Source organism: Hemitrygon akajei, unplaced genomic scaffold (assembly GCF_048418815.1).
Source record: "Hemitrygon akajei unplaced genomic scaffold, sHemAka1.3 Scf000115, whole genome shotgun sequence".
Taxonomy (NCBI): Eukaryota; Metazoa; Chordata; class Chondrichthyes; order Myliobatiformes; family Dasyatidae; genus Hemitrygon; species Hemitrygon akajei.
In genome coordinates, this window is record NW_027332001.1 from 1,523,312 (window position 1) to 1,546,369 (window position 23,058).

The 23,058-nt window shown below is 44.9% G+C and overlaps 2 protein-coding genes across 2 annotated transcripts in view; one reads left to right on the plus strand and one right to left on the minus strand.

The window, feature by feature from the left end:
- The window catches only part of LOC140723491 (uncharacterized), a 321,144-nt gene that overhangs the window by 237,242 nt on the left and 60,844 nt on the right, over window positions 1–23,058 (minus strand). The gene's annotated exons all lie outside the window — the stretch shown is intronic.
- The window catches only part of LOC140723475 (NACHT, LRR and PYD domains-containing protein 3-like), a 33,608-nt gene continuing 28,492 nt past the window's right edge, over window positions 17,943–23,058 (plus strand). The window contains exon 1 of the mRNA XM_073038049.1: window positions 17,943–18,017. The gene's annotated coding sequence lies outside the window, so the exon portion shown is untranslated. The remainder of the gene's footprint in view (window positions 18,018–23,058) is intronic.

The following is a 23,058-nucleotide window of genomic DNA, read 5'->3' on the forward strand; positions in this document are numbered from 1 at the left end:
CACCTCCCTGGCCATCTAACGTTCTCCAGTCTTTCCAGCCCTGACCTTTCTTTTAACAGGAGCTTTCGATAAATATCAAAATTTGAATTATCCGTAGAGTAATTCACCAAAAACAGTCCAACAGCCTGGGTATGCTTTGACATCATTTCAAACGGCCAACAGTGAGCGGCATTTCTGCTTAAATCAAATGGAACCGGTTCGAAAAATCACTCTAATTCGCGTGTTAACAAAGTCATTTTAATGATATGTCTATCCATGGCCTCCTTTACTGTCAAGATGAAGCCACACTCAGGTTGGAGGAACAACACCTTATATACCGGCTGGGTAGCCTCCAACCTGATAGCATGAACATTGACTTCTCTAACTTCTGTTAACGTCCCTCCTCCCCTTCTTACCCCATCCCTGACATATTTAGTTGTTTGTTTTTCTCTCTTTCTCTGCCCATCACTCTGCCTGTTCTCCATCTCCCTCTGGTACTCCCTTCCCCCTTTCTTTCTCCCTAGGCCTCCCGTCCCATGATCCTTCTCCAGCTCTGTATCCCTTTTGCCAATCACCTTTCCGGCTCTCAACTTCTCCCCACCCACTCCGGTCTTCTCCTATCATTTCGTAATTTCCCCTCCCCCTCCTACATTCAAATCTCTTAGTATCTTTCCTTAGTCCTGACGAAGGGTCTCGGTCCGAACCGTCGACAGTGCTTCTACTTATAGATGCTGTCTGGCCTACTGCGTTCCACCAACATTTTGTGTGTGTTGCATAATATTGTATTTAACCATTTCACCTGCAGGGTAGAGTGATAGAACCTTTAACGTGATATAAAGAACATGACATAGGGTCTCGAGCCCGTAACGTTACCGGTTACATTTGCTGCCCTTTTTGCTGTGAGTTTATATCATTTTATTTTGACCTCAGCTCTCGCTAACAGCCGTTGTGTTTTTTTTTGTTCAGGATTCCATTAACTAAACCAGTCCGTGCCATTCCAAAATGAGACGTTCTTTAATGTAACTAACATTCCCCTATGGTATGGAACCGTGTGAGAATATTACCAATCAGGTGCGAAAGTGGAAACGTGTGCATGAAGTGGGAGAGATAGCGGAGGTACTCTCCCACTAACGCTAATGAATACTTAGCTTCAGAATTCACCAGGGGAAAAGCCCTAGACAATTGTGCGGATCACTTACAGCGGACTGAAGCGCATGGGCATATAGAGATTAAGAAAGAGGCTGTGCTGGAGTTTCTGCAAAGCTTTCAGTTAGATAAGTCACCGGTACCGGATGCAATATACCCCAGGCTGCTGTAGGAAGCGAAGGAGGAGATTGTTGAGTTTCTAGCGATGGTCTTTGCATCATCAATAGGGATGGAAGAAGTACCAGGGAATTGGAGGGTTGCAAACATGGTTCCCTTGTTCAAGAAAGGGAGTAGAGATACCTCAGGAAATTACAGACTCTGTGTCTGACTTCAGTGGTGGGCAAGTTTTTAGAGAAGATCCTGAGAGACGGGAGTTATGAACATTTGGAGAGACTTAATCTGATAAGGAATATTCCCCATGTCTTTGTAAAGAGCAGGTCGTGCCTTACGAGCCTGGTTGAATTCTTTGAGGAAGTAACAAAACATGGATGTCGTGTATACGAGTCCAAGGAGGCCATGCGGTGTGGCTCGCTCACAGAAGGCAGAGAGCGGTTGTAGATGGTTCGTATTCTGCATGGAGGTCGGTGACTAGTGGTGCTCCGCAAGGATCTGTTCTAGGACCTCTCTTCTTTCTGATTTTTATAAATGACCTGGAGGAAGAGTAGGAGTTAGTAAGTTTGCTGATGACACAAAAGTTGAGGGTGTTGTGGATAGTCTGGATGGTTGTCGGAGGTTACACCAGCACATCGATAGGATGCAACACTGGTCTGAGAAGTAGGTAGGTTGACCTCAAACCAGATAATTATGAAGTGATTTATTTAGGTCGGTCTAATTAGAATACAGAATATAATTGTCATGGTCCGGATCGGGTTCCCTTTAAATTTCCCTTGTTTGTGTTACGATTGGGACCGTTGACTCCTTGTTTCCCTTTAATTCCCTGTTTTCCCGTGTACCTCTGGCACGGTGATTACTCTCGACTAAACCCGCAGTTCATAAGTCTCCGGCTTCCAGCTAGTCGGGGCGAGAGCGTTATGGAGCGCTAATGAAGTCATCGAAGCGAGTGCGAGCCAAAGTCATCTTTCCGGAGCCAACTAAGTTTTTTGCCGGAGCAAGCCAAGTCTCCTCCCCGAAGCAAGTGCCAGAAAGCTGCCTTTCATCGCCAGAGCGGGTCCGTCGAAGTTAACCCGTCGGTGTGAGTGAAGAGCTCACTGCTGCTTGGAGCAAACTTGTGCCCAGGTAAAAAAAAAAACTGTCTATCGTTGTGTGGTCGCCGTCTCCATGTCCTGTGTCTAAAAGGGGTTCCGACCCTGTGTAGAAGGGACCTGACCCTGTGTCAAAAACAGCCCCGACTACGTCCTGTGTCCAAGAAGGAGACCTGGCTCAGTGTTTCTTGTCCTCGCCTCCACAGGGTAGGCCAGGCCATCTATACCTACCCTGAGATAAGAACTCTCTTTTCCTGTCCAAGTCCAGGTTTTGAGGAGCAAGTCCAAGCTCCGAGTTTCAAGGGTCCAGTCCAAACTCCGATGTTAAAGTATCCAATCAAAGCTCCGAGGTTCAAGTATGAAGTACATGTCTGGGTCCCGAGTTCCAGGTTCCATTTCCAAGTCCAAGTCAAAGCTTTGTGTTCTCATCCTGTGTAGGAGTTCCTCCTCCAGTCCTGTTGCCCTGCCTCGTCTTGTCCTCGCCTGGATTCGGAGTCCGAGCCCGAGCCCAGACCCAGGTTCCGGGTCCCTGTCCAGTATCTGGCTCGCATTCTTTGTCCAGGATCCAAGTTCCTATTTCCTCATCCAGGTGCTCCGTTCCTAGTCTACTCCTAGCCCAGGCCCTGTATCCTAGTCTTCCAGGGCCTGTGTCTTGTCCAACGTCGTTTGTTCCCTTGCTTTCTGGACACTCCTAGTCCTGTTCCTAGTCCATCACGCTTAATCCCGCTTCCGCTTTGCTCTCTCCTTGATTTCTCTCTGTTCTGTCCTTGCATCAGGGCTTTCCTTGTAATTATTCATAAACTCTATTTAATTAACCCTACAAAACGTATGTGTCCTGCCTTTAGGTCCACCTTTACTCCGCACCTGTGACAATAATATTAATGGTCATACTCTTGGCAGCTTTGAGGCTCTGAGAAATCTTGGGGTCTGAGACACAAAGCTGCTGCGGAGACTGGCAGTGTTGTTAAGAAGGCATTCATCAACCGTGGGAGATTTACAGCTATATAAGAACTTTGTTAGACCCACTTGGAGTACTTATATCAGTTCTGCTGGAAAGATGCGGATACTCTAGAGAGTATAAGAGGTGAGCGGATTGATGTGTACAAGATGATGAGGGGCATTGATACTGTGGAGAGCCAGAAGGCTTTTTCCCCAAAGCTGAAATGGAACCGGGGGGGGGGGGGTCATAGTTTTAAGGAGCTTGGAAAAAGGAACCGACGGTATATCGGGATATGTCTTTCACACAGAGTGGTAGGTGCGTGGAATGGGCCGTTACCGACGGAGGTGGTGGAAACGGATACAATAGTGTCTTTCAAGTGTTTCTTAGATAGCTATATGGAGCGTAGAAAAATAGAAGTCTCCGCGAGGGAAATTCTAGGCAGTCTGTACAAACGTAGATTAGGTTGCATGGTCGGTACAACATTGTGGGCCGAAGGGTCGTTAATGTGCTGTAAATTTCTATGTTCGATATTTGGTTGAACATGTTAATAGCTTTGTATTTTAGACCACGCAACAGCCCGCGGGATTAAGAGGAGAAACTTAGTAGAGGTCACGACTATTGCAAGAAACATAATTTGCTATAATGTGATTTTAACTTCCATATAAGGACAGGAGCTCCCATACTGTAAAGTGCGTAGATGTACTGATCTATTTGACAAATGTGTTCAGGAAAGTTCCTTCATCAGTACATTGATGTCCCACCGAGAGTGTTGTATACTAGATGTCTCATTAAGGAAAGAGACGGGATACACATAACAGAAGTCTATGTAAGGGAACTCTTTGCATCTAGTGGATGGAGATTCCAAATAGGAGAAAGACCTATTGGTTGATGGTATCAGAAAGGACCTGACAAGTGTGGATTGGGACAGGCTGTATTCTGGCGAATGTCTATTTGGTAAGTGGGAGACCCAGAAATTTAAAATTTGTAGAGTTCAAAGCAATTTTGTGTGTCAGACTAAAAGATAAATACGCAAGATTGGGGGAACTTTGATTTTCAAGAGATATTGACTCTGGTAAAAAAAAAAGCATACGAGGTGCCTAGCAGGTGCAGGTAGGTTGGGAAAAATGAGGTGCTTATGTAGTCAGGGAAATGAAAGATAACATTTAAGCTCCGGGGTTGTGCTCCCAATCTTTTTTTGTTTGCTTTTTATATTTAGTAGAGTTTTTTAGTTAGCAGGGGTTCTTTTTTATCCTTTTTCTTTAAAAAATATTTTAACACTTTTTATTATTATTGATATTGCTTAGCTTTGTTAATCAGTTATTTACTAATTTAATTCCTTACTGCGCATAATGATATATTGACTTAATGGTCTCGGCGCGAGACGTCGACAGTGCTTTTCCCTATAGATGCCGCCTGGCCTGCTGCGTTCCAACAGCATTTTGTCTGTGTTGCTTGAATTTCCAGCATCTGCAGATTTCCTCGTGTTTGCTTTTTATATTGACTTAATGTGTCTTTTTTGTCAATCTTCAATAATAATTAATAAAAAAAAGATTTTAATGTGAAAGATAACACTTAAGAAATAAACCAGAAAGTCTATAGAGTGGCATAAGTCTGCTCTAGCAGACAAGGTGCAGGATGACTCCTAAGAGATTATACGGATATTTTAGAAGCAGGAGTATTGTAGGGTTCATAGTTGATTCTATGGATTGCCAGAACGGTAATCTGTGCGTGGAGCCAAAAGAGATAGAGGAGCTCTTAAGTAAACACCAGGAAATCTGCAAATGCTGGAAATTCACACAAAATGCTGGTGGAACACAGCAAACCAGGCAGAATCTAAATGTTAGACCTTTCAATTAGTCCTGACGAAGGGGCTCGGCCCGAAACGTCGACAGAGCTTCTCCTTATAGATGCTGCCTGGCCCGCTGCGTTCCACCAGCATTTTGTGTGTGTTGCAGAGGAGTTCTTGAGTGGATTTTTGCATCTGTGTTCACTTGGGGAAAAATGGCACATAAGCTGTAGAAATGAGACCATGGATATTATGCAGATTATGGATGAGGTGGTGTTTGCCGACTTTAGGCAGATTAGAGTGGATAGAGCCCCAGCGACCGACCATTTGAACCCTCAGATCCCGAGGGAGGCGAGTGCGACAATTGCAGGGACGAAGCCGATATGTTTAAAATATACTTCACGACAGGACAGCTGACAAAGGATTGGAGGATTGCTAATTTTGTTCTGCTATTTAAGAAAGCCTCTAAAATTAAACCAGGAAACCACAGGCCTATGCGCCTGACATCAATGTCATTGGAAGAACCGGGATAATGAGTATTTGAATAAACAGGACTGAAGATCGAAGCCCAAACGTCTCTCAGAAGTTTAGGTCTCCAATGCTGATGGCTAAAGCCGGCATTATCTGAACATACTATGTTGGCATAGAGTAGACACACTTGAGGGCTACCTGTGGCACGTTTTATGTGCATTAGATGTTCATGTGATTGATACATTTTTGTATATTTCCCTTTACGTTTCTCTGTACATTTCCCTATATATTTCCATGTACGTTCCCCGATACATAACCCTATACATTTCCCTGTGTATTACCCAGTACATTTCCCTGTTAATTTGTTTGTCCTAAGAAAATGTTATCTTTCTATAAGTAATCTTACAGAGCTTTTCGAAGAAGATTCGGGGAATGTTACCAGGAAAGTGAATGAAGACAAGAAACTGGATGTTATCTCATCGACTTTAGCAAGGCATTTGACAGGGTCCGGCATAGGATATTGTTTAATAAAGTTCAGTCGTTTGGCATTCAAGGTACCGTAGTGCATTGGAGTAGACATTGCCGTTGTAGGAGAAGGCAGACAGTGGCAGCAGATGGTTGCCGCTCTGATTGGAGATCTCTGAGTGGTGGAATGTCGCAGGGATCGGTGCTGATATCCGTTGTTGTTTGTCATCTATATCAGTGATCTGGATGCTAAGTTCATTGATTATATCAGCAAGGATTCCAGGATTTGGGATATATTTGACAGTGAAGAAGACTATCAGAGCTCGTAGTGGGATCTGCAACAGGTGGGAAAATGGGCTAAACATGGCAGAAGGAATTTGTTGCAGGTCTGCGAGCTGTTGCCCTTCGGTAGGATCAGCAAAGGTAGATCTTACACAGTGCACGGTAGGCACTGGAGAGTGCGGTAGAACAAAGGCGACCGGGAATACCGGGCCATAATTCATTGAAAGTGGCTGCACACCTAGATAAGGTAGTAAAAATATTTTGGGACATTGACATTAATAAATTAAAGTATTCAGTACAGGAGATTGCATGCTATGTAGAAGGTGTACAAGATGTTTCTGAGGCCTAATTTGGAGCATTGTGTGCGGTTTATGTCACCTACCTGCAGTAAACATGTCAATAAGGTTGATAGAGTACAAGGGAAATTTATACGGATGTTGTTGTTATTGGTGGATCTGAGTTATAAGGGATGATTGAATTGGTTACGACGTTGTTCCTTGGAACGCAGATCTGGGTTAGATTTGATGGAGGGCTACAAAATGATGACGGGTATAGATTTGGTAGAGGGATGGGGAGAATAAGGGTTAGGTGAGGGGATAGTGGGGAATGAGGCTCCCAGTTTTAATCAGCACACAATTCCTTCCCTGGCGCTCATTTTCGATGAGTACGTCACTCCTTCCCAGGCGACCATTGTGACAACTGTTCTTACTTAAGTTCTTGCATAACTCCCTTAATAGCGCATATTTTTAATGAGCCCATCACTTCACTCCCCACCCCCGGTAAAACTTCTGGCCATTTGGAATTGTCGAATTTTAAGGGAAACAAATCCCACAAGTACTTCCAGTGGGGCTTGGATCAACAACTACTGCTTGTGACACGAAACCCCTGTTAAGCGGGGGAGTTTCTTGTGAGAATGGTTGTCTGGATGGAAATGCAATAATCTCTCAATTTTGTTGTTAATAAATAAGTGTGAATAAACTCACCTGAATGGAGAAGTGTCGAGAAAAGGTTTGTTCAGATTTATTCTAGATGAGTGTGAATATATGTGTGTGTGTGTATATATATACCTGTACGTGTTTGGTTCAATTTCAGCAGAAATGCCGCTCCCTGGACCTGAACAGGTGAGGGATGTTTGAGCTGAAACACTATCCATGTCAGGCAGTCTTTCTTACACAGAGGGCGGAGTTCAGACCCTCCCTGAACCCGGGCTGGATCAAATCCGCAGCCTGGGACTCGCTGAGTTCAACAGAGAAACTCCGCCCCACTGGTTGCGATGAAAGAAAAAGGAGAGATCCACACGGAAATCCGGACAGAAAGGTTAACGCAGCCTGTTTGTTTTCCTCTTTAGGGTTGCTACATTGATCCCACTCCCGCCTCCTCCCGCTGTCAGACCCGTCCTGAGCCGGTGAGAGTTAGTGTGACCCGGACTGCGGCAGTCCCGCTCTACCCCGGCTCACCCGGCCCAGTCCATCTGTAATGAGCGACTGACACATCACAGCCGTGTGGCCTCGGGAGCAGCAGCTCAGACTCAACTCTCCGTACACGGTGAGCACACCGGTGCAGGACCATTGTCGATCACCCGGGTAGACAGACTGTGATTTCCCGGGACCACACTGAACTCCGTCCGGTTACATCATCAGAGGTTAGTGTTGTCTATGATTCTGTACAACTATTCAGCGTTTACAGCAAGGCTCGGCTTTGATCGGAATCGGGAGTGAATTTAGTGGGAGAAGGGAGTCCTGACATGTTCATGTAAACGAGTCAATTATTGTCCAAATCAATTAAGTGAAATGATGCCGTTGCCTTCAACCAGAAATACTCTCCAAGGTGGTTTCTACTGAGTGCGAGCAGAAACACCTTTCACAACGATAGTGGCACGTGAAATAACCCACGGGACGGTGACCCGTCACCATCTCCCTCATTAAAATGCAACTGCACAGAATAACAGGGCGACTTCACGTTTACATTAAGCAATGTCGCTTTTGGGAATGCCTCGGCTTGACTTCTTTGAAGGAAGCCTGAAAATTATATTTAGCACGTTTACAGATGCAGGGCGTCAGGGAGAAAAAAAAACAAAATGGTGGAAACTCGCAGCATGCAGGGCAGCAACGTAACTGGTAATGTTGCGGGTTCGCGACACCAGGTAATGTCCTTTACATCGCGTCTTTGGTTCTATCGCTCTTCCCTGTCGCAGAAAGGGTTAAATACAATATTAAACGTTCTTCACGCTGGAATGACAGCGCTGTATTTGCATTTCAGCAGAACAGCCGCTCCCTGGTTTGAGGAATGTGCACGGACAGGCAGCTGCTAACACACAGACCCTGAGCACCGAGTCTCTCACAACAACAAGCCACACCTTGCAGATCAGTCAATCATCACCTTTCCATTCCAATCCTGATGAAGGGTGTCAGTCCGCTATGTCAACTGCTTATAACCATCCACAGCTGCCGCCTGAATTCCTCCAGCATTCCATGTGTTGCCATGGTTACGAGAGATCCGTGTGGAGCAGTGGGCGGGGTTATTTGTAAAAAAACGATACACCGTATCCACACTGTCAGACTATTCTAGGGGAATTAAGGTGTGAATAATTCAGCTTCTGATTTTTATTTCGAATCTTTATTTCCAAATAGCCAGTTGTCTCTGCATTGGATCAGCGATCAGGGAGATATTTGTTGTTTTTAAGCTATTTCTGGCTGTGGTGCCTTTTGTGTTCCAACTGTTTCCTGCTGGCATGATTTACATTTTCCACAGGTTAAATAAACATAAAGAACAGCTCTAGAACAATGGCCACCTGTTTCAAAGCAAGAGGGCGCGACGTGTATTGCAAATATCTGCTTAGTTTTAAGAATTTCCTGTTTCACAGGAATACATCCGTTTTTCCGGTGTCGATCGATTGTGGGTGTTTTAAGCTCTTCTACTCAATGGCCAGTGGAAGCAAAGTGTTTAATTCTGTTGAAGGCCGAGATTCTTAATAAACAGCGGATTTGAAGTGCTGCAGACTGTGGTTACCGCACTGAAGCCTATCAGTTTGCATGGAAGTGATATTTCCAGTAGTAGGCTATAGAGTTTATTTCTCACCCCTGCAATAGAGCGGGTTTACAATATTAAAGAGACTTTGATAATTACCGAACGAGAGTGAATTGTCTGAGCACTTAGATTTAATTCAAACAGAAAAGCTGCTCCCTGTTCTGAGGAATGTGCTCGAACAGGCAGCTGCTTACACACAGATACCTCCGAGTTTCACTGAACAACAACCCGCTACTTCCTAGCCAATCAATCATCTTGCCCCTTCCCTCTTCCTTTCCCATCTCCTGTTGTGTTTTGTTTGACCCTAACTTATGAAACTTTACATATGTTTCCTTTTTGTTCTTGATCAAATTTGTCACCCCCTGACCGACTAACATTCTCGTGTCTTTCCATCCACGTCCTTTCGTTCAACAGGAACTTTTGATAAATATCAAAAGTTGAAGAATTCACACGGTAATTCCCCAAGAATAGTCCATCTGCGTGGGTATGTTTTGACCTCATTTCAAGCGGCCACACCCACTTTTCTCACAACCGTAAACGGCAGGTCTGCTGAAATCAGATGGAACCGGCTCGACAAATCTCTCTCATTCGGGTGTGAACAAAGTCTCTTTAATATTGTATTTAACTATTTTTGCTGCAGAGTAGATTGATAGAGCCTTTATCGTGATATAACGAACATGATCCAGGGTCTCGAACCCGTAACGTTACCAGTCGCATCTGCTGCCCCGTTTGCTGTGTGTTTATAGCATTTTATTTTTACCCCAACCCTCATCATCTGCAGTTTTATTTTATTTTACTTATTGTTCACGATTCCTTTAAATAACTAGACCATGTCATTCCCAACTGGGACATTCTTTAATATAAACAATATTACCCTAGGGGATGGAACATGTATCTTTCCCGGTTAAAGTTTCCACTTTTTTTTAAATACGGTTAATGTAACGGTGCGGATAGGGGCAGACTGTGAGGGTAAGGAGGAGAGTGATGGGGTGGGCACGGTAAGGGGAAAGGCAGGTAAGGTGTGTGGAAGGTGGACAGGGCGAATTTCAAATTGTGGGGAGAGGCAGACAGAGTTGGGAGAGTGGAGGAGTGAGAGGCGGGGAAAATGTGGGGCGAGAGTGAGAAAAGGGAGAGTGAAGGAGGGACGGAGAGAGAGGGTGTGAGAGACTGATAAGTGGAGAGGGAAAGAAGGGGGACAGAGAGGGACAGAAGCGAGTGAGTTGGGGAGAAGGCTAGAAAGTGGAGAGAGAGGGACAGAGAGAAGGGGAGTGAGTTTCAGAGGAAAAGGAGAGAAAGGGAGGGACGAAAAGAGTGGAAAGTGTGGGGGAAAAAAGAAGTGAGTGATGATGATGAGAGGAGAAGAGAGAGGGGAGTGGGATAGGAGAGAGAGGGTGAAGAGAAGGGGAAAGAGGGTGGAGCGAGAGCGCGGAAGGAGTAAATAGTGAGGAGAGTGAGAGATTTGATTAGTGAGGGGGTGACAGAGGGAGCAGGAGGCACAGTGAGGGATAGTGCAAGGGGAAGGGGGGAAGTCTGTCGAGGAGGGGGTAAGTGAGTGGGATGTGGAAGGAGAGGTACACGAGGTGTCGAGCAGGAATGATTGAGCGAGAGGGGGAGCGAGAAAGTAGGGTGTGACTGGGAGGTAAGGAGAGGTGGATGAGTGAGATAGGCGGTGAGGAGGGAGGTGGGTTGTGCTTTACTTTGAGGAGGAAATGTGACTGAGTTGGGCGGCGAGGAAAGACGGGCGAGTGAGAATGAGATAATTGACAGAGCAGTGAGCGAGACAGGATTGAGGCAGAAGGAGTGAGGGTGTGGGGTGTTGAGGGGTAGAAGGGTGAGCACTAGGGGTGATGATGAGAAAAGACGGCGAGGTTGATGGTTGGCGAGTAGAGTGGGCCGAGTTGGGACGGGTGAGGAAGAGGGATGGAGAGCAGTGCAGGGTGAAGAGCATAGACGAGTGAGAAAGGACAGAACTATGATCTCGGTCTTGGTATCCCACAGCGGGGATGTTCACCACGCAGGTCTCCCCGTCTTCAATCTCACACGGGGATCTTTCCGCATACGATTTCCACTCTGTGGATCGTCGCATACATTTCCCGGTCTCCATAACCAGTTTTTTCCCGGTCTCCAGTTTTTTTTTACTGCGCTTGATTCCCATTCTCCCTTTCCCACACCGGGAATTTTACTGTGCACGGTTCCCGGTCTCCGTGTCGAACTGTTAATCTGCCGAGCCCCAATGACCTGCCCTCCATCCCCTCCCATCAATGTACTTACCAACTTTTCTCAAAACAGGTGTTCTAGACCAAAGACAAATTCTGAAGCGTAAGGTTCCGAGTGTTCCGAGCTGCATATATTTCCATGCAAGAAGCATTGAAGGAAAGACAGGTGAGTTCAGGGTATGGATCAACACATGGAATTATGATATTTCAGCTAATAGTGAGAATGACTTGCAAAGGACTGGTAACTCAATATTCTGGGGTTCCGTTATTTTAGACGCGACGGGACATGAGGGGTTAAAGGGGTAGGGGTGGCTTCACTTCTCAGGGCAAATACCACGGCAGTAAGGGCAGACGGGAGCACTCATCTAGTGAGGCTTTATGGGTGGTTCAGAGGAATAAATATTGTTTGGAACAAGGGGCACAGATTCAGATTTTTGAGTTATTGGGACCTCTTTTGGGGCAGGTGGGACCTGTACAGAAAAGACGGGATGCACGTGAATCCGAGGGGGCCCATTATCCTGGCATGGAATTCTGCTAAAGCTCTTGGGGGGGGGGGGTTAAATTACAAGTAGATTTGCAGGGCAGTGGGAACCGAATTGAAGAGGCAGAGGATGAGGGAGGCTGGAACACAAGTAGAGGCCGACTGTAGGGAGTTCATGAGGAAGGATAGGCAGACGGTAAAGCAAAGATTCACTCAGCCTGATAGTTTGACATGTATCTATTTTAATGCAAGAAGTATCATAAAAAGGTGGATTAATTCGAGCGTAGATAAAAACGTGGAACGTTGATATTGTGGCCATTACAGACACTTGAATCTCTCAGGGGCAGGCATGGCTGCTGAGTGTGCCAGACTTTACATGTTTCAAAAAGAACAGAGAGGGAGGGAAAAGTGGGCGTGTCAGTACTAATTAGGGATAGTGTCACGGCTGCAGAAAAGAAGTAATTCATGGACGGATGGTCTACTGAGTCAGTGTAGGTGGAAGACAGAAACAGGAAAGGGACAATAACTCTACTGGGTGTTTTTATAGACCGTCCAATAGTAACAGGGATATCGAGGAGCAGAAAGGGAGACAACTTCAGGAACGGTGTAATATTAATAGGGTTGTTGTGATGGAAGATTTCAACTTTCCTAATATTGATTGGCATCCCCTAAGCGCAAGGGGTTTAGATGGAGTGGAGTTTGTTAGCTGTATTTAGGAAGGTTTCTTGACGCAATATGTAGATAAGCCAACTAGAAGAGAGGCTGAACATGCGGTGGTGTGGATCCTGGTGAGGTGTCGGATCTCTCAGTGGGAGAGCACTTTGGAGGTAGTGACCACAACTCTATTTCCGTCACAAAGTTCTGCAGAGGGATAGGAGCAGACTACTTGGGAAACATTTAATACTGATGGGGGCGATCTGATGCTATTAGTTACGAATGTGAGGATAAACAGGCAGCAGATGTTCTCAAAGAAATGCAAGGTACAAATGTGGCAAATGTTCAAGGAACATCTGCATGGAGTTCTGCTTTGGTATGTTCCATTCAGGCAGGGAAAGGACTGTAGAGTTAGAGAACCATGGTGTACAAATTACGTAGAAAATCTGCTTAAAGAAAAAAAGAAAAACTTATGAAAGATTCAAGAAACTAGGTACTAGAGCTCTAGAATATTACTAGAAAGGAGGTTAAGAATAGAATCAGGAGAGCCAGAAGGGGAATGAGAAGGCCTTGGTGAGCAGGATTAGACAAGTACGTGAATGGCAAGAAGATTAGCTGTGTGAGCATAAGACAAAACATGTGCGATAGTGGCAACGTGTGCATGGCGTCGTAGGAGGTAGCGGATGTACTTAATTGATACTTTGCTTCAGTATTCACCAGGCAATTGTGGGGATAACTTAAAGCGGACTGAAACGCCTGAGCATATAGACATTAAGAAAGAGGAGTGCAGGAGCTTTTGAAAAGAAATAAATTAGATACGTTAGGGAAAGGATGAGATATACTTGGGAAGCGAAGAAGGTAATTAAACGGATACGCCTAGTAATTTCTAAGGTAGGGACATGTTCCACCCTACTTTGTGAGCCGAGGGCCTGTAATGTGCTGTAAGTTTTCTATGTTTCTAAGTTTCTAAATTGCTGAGCCTCTTGCGATTATCTTTCCGAGAGAAATACCGGAGGATTGGATGGTTACAAATATTGTTCCCTTGTTCAGAAAAGTGAGAAGTGATAATCAGGAAATTATTGACCAGTGAGTCTCACTTCAATAGTGGGCAAGTTGTTGTAGAAGATCCTGAGAGGCAGGATTTATGAGCATTTGGGGAGACATCATCTGAATAGGTATAGTCAGCATGGCTTTGTCAAGGGCAGGTCTTTAAGGAAGTAACAAAAATGTTTGATGAAGGTAGAGCAGTGGATGCAGTGTTTATGGATTTCAACAAGGCATATGATAACGCTCCCATGCAAGTCTCCTTCAGAAAGTAAAGAACATGGGATCCACGGGGACATTTGTGGTAATATAAGATTTTTGGCAGTGTGGAGGATCTGAGAGATGTTAGGGTCCGTGTCGGTAGGACACTCAAAGCTGTAGCGCAGGTTGACAGTGTCGTGCCGAAGGCATATGGAGTTCACGAGCCGTCAGGTAATGTTATTGCTATATAAGACCTTAGTCAAATTCCACTTGGCGTACTGTGTTCATTTCCGGTCAACTCACTACAGGGACGATCTGAATACTATAGAAAGAGTGCAGAGGATATTTACAACGAGGTTGCCTGGATTGGAGGGTGTATCTTATGAGAATAGTTTGCGAAAACTTAGTCTTCCCACCTTGGAACGACGAAGTGTGAGCGGTGAACTGACGGAGGTGTATAAGATGATGAGGGGCCTTCTTCGTGTGGATAGCCAGAGGCTTTTTCCCCAGGGATGTACTGGCTAACACGAGGGGGCATTAGTGTTAAAGTGCTTGGAAGTGGGCTCGGTGGATGTTAGGGGTAAGTTTTCCACACAGACTGTGGTGGATGCGTGGAATGCACTGCCGGCGACGGTGGTGGAACCCGTTACAATAGGGTCATTAAAGGTCTCATAGGCAGATACATGGAGCTTAGAAAAATGGAGAGCCGTGCGCTCGGGAAATTCTAGGCGGTATCTAGAGTAGGTTACATGCTCGGCATAACATTGTGGACCGAAGGGCCTGTAATGTGCCTTAGATTTCTGTGCTTTATGCTTTATTTTTGAACATGTTATTAGTTCTGTGTTATAGAGCACCCAAGAGTTCGCCCGGTTAAGAAGAACAAATTATTGGAGGTCACGGACTATTACAAAAAGCATAATTTGTTAGAATTTGGTTTTAACTTTCCACATCAGGACAAGAGCTCCCATACAGTAAAGTAAGTAGATGAACCGATCTATTTGAGAAATGTGTGCAGGAGGGCTCCTTCATCAACACGTCGATGTCCCAAAGAGATAGTTTGTGATACTTGATCTCCCACTAGGGAATGAGACAGGACAAACGTGTCAGAAGTGTGTGTAGGGTAAATTTTTGCATTTGGTGATCGCATTGCCACGAGAGTCAAAGGAGCTGTGGAAAACGATAGCACTGCTCCGTGGGTGCAGATTCTAAATAGGAGAAAATACAATTTTGATGGTATCAGAAAGGATCTGACAAGTGTGGATTGGGCAGTTTATATTCTGCCGAATGTCTGTTTAGGAGACGTAGAAAGATAACATTTGTAGAATTCAATGCATTTATGTGCCTCTCAGAATAAAAGGTAAACATGCAAGTTTTGGGGTACTTTGATTTTGAAAAGATATTGAGACCCTGGTAATGTAAAAAAAAAATAACATACGAGGTGCATAGCAAGTGTAGGCAGATTGGAAAAAGTGATGTAGTTATAGAGACAGGGAAATGCAAGGTGAGAAATAAACCAGGAAGGCTATAGTGTGGCATAGGGCTGTCCTAGCAGACAAGGTGAGGGCGAATCCTGAGGGATTATACGGATATTGTAGAAGCAGGAGAATTGCAGCGGACAGAATTGATCCTGTGGATTGCCAGAACGGTAATCTGTGCGTGGAGCCAAAAGAGATAGAGGAGTTATTAAGTGGAATTTTGTATCTGTGTTCGCTCGGGAAAAAGGACACAGAATCTGTAGAAGTGAGACCATGGATATTATACAGATTACGTATGAGGAGGTGTTTGCTGACTTTAGGCAAACTACAGTGGCTAGATCCCCAGCGACTGAGAAGTTAATTCCTCGGACTCTGAAGAAAGCGAGTGCGGAAATTGTAGGAATGTACCCAATATGTTTAAATTATGTTCTGCGTCCGGAGAGGTACCGGAGGTATAGGATAGCTAATTTTGTTCCTCTGTTTATGAAAGACTCTAAAATTAAAGCAGGAAATTCTAGGCCGGAGCCCTGACGTCAGTAGGGGGAAAGCATTAGAAGAGACGAAATAATGAGTATTTGAGTGAACAAGACTGATTAGGTACATTCAACATGATTCGCTGTAATCTAGACAATCGTATGGAGTTTTTCGAAGATGTTACGAGGAGAGCTAACAGGAAAATTAATGGAGGCAAGAAATTGGATGTTGTCTACATGGACTTTAGCAATGCATTTGACAAGGCCCCGAAGAACATATTGGCGAATAAAGTTATTTCGCCAGGTATTCAAGGTGAGGAAGTTAACTGGAGAACGCTTTGGCGTAGTGATAGACGACAAATAGTGGCAACAGATGGTTGCCTCGCTGACTAGTGGCCCGTGACTGGTGGAATGCCGCAGTGATCCGTACTGATATCCGTTGTTGTTTGTCATCTATATCAATGATCTGTCTGATAATTTGATTAACTTGATCAGCAAATGTGTTAATGACACCAAGATCTGGCGTGTATTTGGCTGCGAAGAAGACTCTGAGAGCTTGCATTGGGATCCGCATCAAATGTAAAAAAATTGTCTGAAAATGGCAGATCGAACTTAATGCAGGGCTCCGAGCTGTTGCAGTTCATTATGATAAGCCCAGGCAGATCTTACACAGGGCCCGGTAGGGTACTGTGGAGTGCGGCAAAACAAAGTGAATACAGGTCCGTGATTCATTGAAAGTGGCGGCACACCGAGATAAGGTAGTAAAGAAATCTTTTGTAATTTTGACCTTCATAAATTAAAGTATATAGTACAGGAGATTGCATGATACGTTGAAGGTGTTTGCGGTGTTTATAAGGTCTAATTAGGAGTATTGAATGCAGATTACGTCACCCACCTAAGGTAAATAAGTTTGATAGCTTACAACAAAAATTTCCAAAGATGTTGCTGCAAATGGAGGACCTGATTTATAAATGAAGCTTGAATAGGTTACGTCTTTTTTACTTGGAGCATAGAAAATTTGGGGGAAATTTGATGGAGGTCTGCAAAATCATGAGGGGTATAGATAGGGTATAGATGCGGTAGAGGGATGGGGAGTGTGAGGATTAGCATAAGGAATAGAGCGGAGTGAGGCTCCGATTTTTAATGAGCACACAATTCCCTCCGTAGAGCTCCTTTTCAATCAGTACGTCATTCCTTTCCTGTCGGCCTTTTTAACTTATGTGAATGTTTTCTGTGAATACGTCATTCCCTCCCGGTCGGCCTATCTGACACCAACGTACTACAGTAGTTCCAATTTTCAATCAGTCCATCACCACCTCCCTCGCTAAAACTTCTGGGTAGTTCTAACAGGTAGCTTTTATGAGAAACTAATTCCACAAGTATTTCCGGCGGACTGTGGATCAACAAACACTGGTTATGAAATGGCACCCGCTGTTAACCGTGGGCGAGAGGGTTTCTTCTGACAATAATTGTCTGGATGGAAATACAATAATCTCTCAAAAACAGAGTTAATAAATGAAGGCTAATAAATTCCCCTGAATCGAGAGGCGCTGAGAAAATCTTTGGCCAGATTTATTCCAGTTGAGTGTCAATATATTTAGCCCAACATATTCAGTTTTAGTATTTTTTTCAGCAGAAAGCCGGCTTCCTGTACCTGAATGGCTGAGGGACGTTTGTACTGAAACTATACCTACTCCAGGCAGTCCTACTTACACGGAGATCAGACCCTCTCAGAACCCGGACTGGATCAAATTCGCAGCCTGGAACTCACTGTGTACACATATAAACTCCGCCCTACTGGTGGCGATGAAAGAAATAAGAGAGATCCACACGGAAATCCAGACAGAATGGTTAACGCAGCCTGTTTGTTTTCCTCGTTAAGTTTGCTACATTTATCCTACTCCCGTTTCCTCCCTCTTTTAGACCCGTCCTGAGCCGGTGAGAGTTAGTGTGACCCGGACTCCGGCAATCCCGCTCTACCCCGGGTCTCCCGGTCCTGTCCATCTGTAATGAGCGACGGACACATCACAGCCGAGTGTCCTCGGGAGCAGCAGCTCAGACTCAACTCTCCGGACACGGTGAGCACACCGGTGCAGAAGTATTGTTTCTCACCCGGCAAGTCAGACTGTGATATCCCGGGACCTTTCTGAACGCCGTCCAGTTACAACGACGGAGGTAAGTGATCTCTCTGATTCAGCACAACCAGTGAGCGTTAACAGCAAGGATCCGTTTAGCTGGGGATAGGGAGTGAATTGTGTTGGAGATGTGATCCCTGTCATATTGATTTTAACAGGTTTATTATTTTACAAATCGATTCAGCACGACGACGTCGTTCCTTTGAACCACAAGGGCACTCCCGAATGCTTTCTATAGAGTAGCTATATAGATGACAGCCCAGTTATTCTTATCAATGTCGCTTTGATGAAAGTCCCGGAATGATTTATTGGAACGAAACGTGAAAATTATGTTTGACACATCTGAAAATTATGGGAGACTGAGTTAAAAATATGTTCAGGAAACTCGCAGCAGACAGGACAGTAGTGGTAACTGATAGCTTAGCCGGTTCGAGGCCCCAGGTAATAATCTTTACATCACGACATAGGATTTATCGCTATTTTATATTGCAGAGAGGGTTAAATGCAATATCAAAGCGGCACTGTCCACAACTGTATGAAAGTATTTTTTTCGAACCGTTTCCATTTGATTCCAGCAGAAAGGCGGCTGCTAATTCTGACCAATGTCCCCGGAGAGACAGCTGCTGAAACCCAGACCCTGAGCTCCGCCTCTCACACAACAACCCGCTCCTTGCAAATCAATCATACAGCTGGCCTCTTCCACCTTCCAATCTTGTCCTAATAAAATATGTCGGTTCGAAACTGTTTATCCCATCCATAAATACCTCCAGACAGGCTACTTTCTTCCACTATTTTATATGTTTCCATGATTTCGGCGTGTACCAGTGGGCAGGGTTAGTTCAAAGAAACGACATACCCACACTATCAGAATATTATTGGGGAATCAAGGTGACAATAATTCAGCTTCTGATATTGGTTTCGGATCTTTATTCAAACAAAACCGTTATCTGTATTTTGAATCAGTGTTTAAAGAGTTATTTTAATGGAATGAAAGGGTTACGATATGAGGAACGTCTGGCAGCTCTTGTGCTGTATTCGCTGGAGTTCAGCAGAATGAGGGGGGGGGGGATCTCATAGAAATATTCCAAATGTTAAAAGGCCTGAACAGATTAGATATGGCAAAGTTATTTCCCATGGTAGGGGATTCTAGGACAAGAAGGCACGACTTCAGGATTGAACGACGTCCTTTTAGAACTGAGATGCAGAGAAATTAATTTACATAGAGTGTGGTAAATGTGTGGAATTTGTTGCCAAAAGCGGCTGTGGAGGCCAAGTCATTCGATGTATTTATGGCAGAGACAGATAGGTTCTTGATTAGCCAGGGCATCAAAGGGTACAGGGTGAAAGCAAGGGAGTGAGGAAGACTGGATGACGTGGATCAGCCCATGATTGAATGGCGGAGCAGACATGATGGGCCGAATGGCCTGCTTCTGCTCCTATAGCTTATGGTCTTCTGGTCTTATGATCTAGCATCATAGCTCCAAGTACTGATCCACGCTCTAAACGCATCCGCTTTCTTCATAATACTCCTTGAATTCAAATAGAAACATCTCAAACCATCGGTCTGAGCGCGTCCCTTCTCCATCACCTGCCTATCCTCCCACTTGCATTGTCTACAAGCTTTCTCTGTTTGTGAACCAACTGCCCTTCCTCCGTCCCTTCAGTTCGGTTCCCACCCACTAGAAATTCTATTTTAAACTCTCCTCAACATTGTTCGCAAACCTTCTTGGCGGGATATTGGTCCCATAGAATTCAACCTGTCCTATTTGTACAGGTCAGGCCTGCCCAAAAGAGGCCCCAATGATCCAGAAATCTGAATCCCTGACCCCAATCCCTCAGCCACGCATTTATCCTCCACCTCATTCTATTCCTATACCCATTGTCGCGTATCACAGGCGGTAATCCCGAGATTACTGCCTTTGAGGTCCAGCTTCTCAACTTAATTCCTAACTCTTTGTAGTTTCCTAACTCTTTTCTTCTTCCTATGTCGTTGGTACCAATCTGTACCACGGCCTCTGGCTGTTCTCCCTCCCATTTCAATATATCGTGGACGCGATCAGAAGCATCCCGGACCCTGGCACATGGGACGCAAACTACCATCGGTGTTTCTTTTCTGCGACCAAAGAATCACTTATCTGAACCCCTAGCGATAGAGTCCCCTATCACTGCTGACATCCGCTTCCTTTCCTTACCCTTCTGAGCCACAGGGCCAGACTCTATGCCACAGGCGCAACCACTATTGCTTCCCTCAGGCAGGCTGACCCCCCTCCCCAATAGTATTCAAACAGGAGTACTTTTTGTTAAGGGGGGCAGCCACAGGGGTACTCTCTGGTATGTGACTCTTGCCCTTCCCTCTCCTAACTGTTACGCACTTAGCTGTCTCCCAAGGCCCCAGTGTGACTACTTACCTATAACTCCTATCTATTACCTCCTCACTTTCCCTGACCAGGCGAAGGTCATCTAGCTGCAGTTCCAGTTGCCTAACACTGTCTCTAAAGAGTTGCACCTTATGCAGATGTTGCCGTCCGGGTCGTTGGGAGTCTCCAGACCTTCCCACATCTGACACCCATCACTGAACACCGGCCTTACACACATAGTTCCTGTTTCTATTCCTCACAAATAACTGATCTCGCCACGACCCGTTATCGCCTAAGACCAGCTGAGCCAAATCCTTCCTACTCTGTCTCCTACCTGCTTTGACGCCCGCTCGATAAAGTTGTGCTCCTTTTAAACTCTTCTCGCTATTCTAACTGGTTGACGTCCACACGCTAGCGCAATTGTCCCTCGATCATACTTAATACGTTCCTGTGCCGTGTCTTTGTTCCCCATTACTATATCTCCCGTGTCAGATTCCACAGTCCAATATCTACACTCGTTTCTCTTTGACGTTATATATATCTGAAAAAATAGCACCGTCTTTGATGCAGCTTTACTACATATTCCATCCTTTCTTTCCCAATGACATTTCAATTGCATGCTGTTCATTTGTGAAAATTTCTCAATACTCTTACTTTCTTTTAATGTTTACAATGTTATATGCCCTCTCTTTCAATTTGATGCTATCTTCTGCTTCCGTTCTCAAACAGAATTGCCTCACCCTCCATTTAGAATACATCTTCATCTTTGGGATCTATCTACTCTGCACTTTCAGAACCGTACTCAGAAACTCCAGCCACTGCGGTTCTGCCGTCAGTCCTGCTAGTGTTCTCTTGCTAATATCTTTGGTTATCTGCTCTTTCGTGTCTTTGTAATTCCCTTTACCCCACAGTTATAATGGGACATCCGACTTCATCTTCTCCCTCTGAAACTGCAGGGTGACTTCCAGTATATTATGATCACGACCTCCTAAGCTTCCTAATTTGATCAAGCTCCCCAGTCAAATCTTGTTCATTGCACAACACCTATGCAAGAGTTGTCTTTGCTTGAGCGGGCTGAGCCACTCGCCGCTATAAAATGTTATCTAATAGACATTCTACAAATTCACTTTCCTCGGATCCACCGGCAACTTGCATATTGAAACCTACAATTGCTGGTGCAACATTACATTTTTGTAAGATTGTCATTCTATTTAACGTCGTAATTTGTAGATAAATCCTAACTACTCCCACTATGGCCCTTTTGCCCTCATAGACTCTTTGATGCCCACAAGGAATATACATCCTCCGATCCATTGTCAACTCGTTCGAAGAATCTGACTTAATTTTCCTTAATATTCTATCAGCCACGACTCAAGGATGCCCACAATATCCTCTCTGTCAAACTCTATCTGTGCTGCGAAATCATGCACCTTATTGTGTAAACATCATGCAAACAATTATAACGCCTTCGGTCCTGTACTCAATAGGTATATTTAATGTCAGAGAAATGTATACAATGTACTCCCAGAAATTATTTTCTTCACAAACATCCACGAAAACAGAGGAGTGCAAGCAAATAATGAAGGACAGTTAAACGTTAGATCCCCTCCCAACTCCTTTCTCCCACGCATAAACAACAGCAATGCAACGACCAGAAAAAAAAAACGCATCGGCGCCCTCCACCGAGCGCTCAAGCCTGCATTAAAGCATCTATAAAGACACAGACTTGCAGTACTCCAAAGACTACTCGTTCACCTCGTAACATGACACACCACAGGCTCTCTCTCTCTCTCTCTCTCTCTCTCTCTCTCTCTCTCTCTCTCTCTCTCTCTCCCTAATAAGGGAAAAAAGAGTAATCCCCGTTTCACAGCGAGAGGGGAGATATATCAAAGCAACTCGCTGATTTATGGGGTTCGAAGTCCATTGCGCCACTTTTTCCCAGCCCTGTGCCAAAAGAACTCGGGTCTCTGGGCACATATGGCAGTCAGCTGGCTGCTTACGATCTTCTGTCTCCCAAGGCGCATCAGGCGGCGGCGCCAACCTTGAATCCGCCTGCCTTCAGAGCCCGAATATCCGGAAACCTGATAGTCTTTTAGGCCGTATCCTTGTCATATCGAAAAGCGGTCGGTTCTGAGCCCCGGAAAGCGGGTCCCATTTCCGCAAAAACCGCAGTCAGCGTGTAACTCCAGGTCAGTGTCTTCAAAAGAACTTGAAAGGAAAAAAAGCAATGTCAAAGATATCCACGTACTGTATGTTATAGGCAATTGCAACGTCATTTGGAGGAGTGGCTGATGGAGCTTTAATGTGGAAATGGACGCTTTAGAAGAGATTTTTTTGGTTGCTGCCTGAACATGTTTCATGAGGAAAGTTTAAGTGAACTAGAGATTTTCACTTTGTAGTGATGGAGAGTGAGAGAGCTTTATTCATCGAAGTGTGTGAGATTATGAGAAACATGGATAGATTGGACTGCGAACAAATCTCTCCAAAGCCAGCATCTTCTGAAGCCAAAAATCAACTGTTTAAAGAGAGTGGCGGAAAGTTCAGCTGAGATGTCAGAGGGAGGTTTCGTTACACAGAAGTGGTGGATGCTTTGAGCATTCGGTTCGGGTAGTGCTGACGGCTGGTACAATAGGAATATTAAAAAGACGGGAGGAGAGTCAGCTTGATCTCATTCAAGGAATGTTACTGGACAAGAATCATGCGAACAGGATTACGATCAATCCC